Consider the following 811-nt stretch of genomic DNA (forward strand, 5'->3'; position numbering starts at 1 on the left):
TCCCGACCGTCCATACCTTCCGTCCTTTTAGAAGTGAAAAGAAACAGCCGTTATGCTCTCCTCAAAGCCAACAGACTCCATTGACAGAAACAGTGATTTTACCTCGCTGATCATTGTAAAACACGCTCAAAACCCCTGCGATAGTTTTGTTGGGAAAGTGGTATTAGAGTATTTTTGAATACTGGTTTTCTAAGATATCTGGTCTTCATCCTGCTCCTTTCCAAATAAAAGCTCACATTGACTTCCTCACTTTCCTTTTTTTCCCACTTACTGTCATGTTATTGTGTCTAAACCTCCAGAGATGGCCGGACACAACCACCGCAACGACAGCCCCCAGATGACAGAGGTGCTTCAGCCTAAAGATGAGTCCGGCTGGTCTTCCACCTCCTCCTCTAAACCCCCCAGTACAGCAGATGTGGGGGATAAGGGTGAGTATTTACCTGTTGTTTTAATGAACGTAGTTTATCTGAAGAGTAATCACAGATATATCCTGGTGGTGGTCGTGAATGTCAGACCAAAGATTCTACTGTGTTTATGCATTTAAGAGGTTCATCGTTCGTCTTTCTGCTTTTAAAGACGACTATTTAAAAGATTAGTAGGAGAAACAACTTTACAAGAAGTCAGATCCCTTATTTACTCTAAGTTACTACCAGGAAGTGTCATTATGTGTTGGTTCTGGCGCCCCCTGTGGACTAAAGTGGTAGTGTCTCTGAGCACCAGAGTCCCTTTAGAAAACCTCTCATGTTACTGCAGCAGGTCTGACAGTCTGCTCCTCTCAGTCCTGGTTCTTTGATAGAGTGTCCAACAATCA

The sequence above is a fragment of the Anarrhichthys ocellatus genome, unplaced genomic scaffold (assembly GCF_004355925.1).
Source record: "Anarrhichthys ocellatus isolate YVR2014 unplaced genomic scaffold, GSC_Weel_1.0 scaffold87, whole genome shotgun sequence".
NCBI lineage: Eukaryota > Metazoa > Chordata > Actinopteri > Perciformes > Anarhichadidae > Anarrhichthys > Anarrhichthys ocellatus.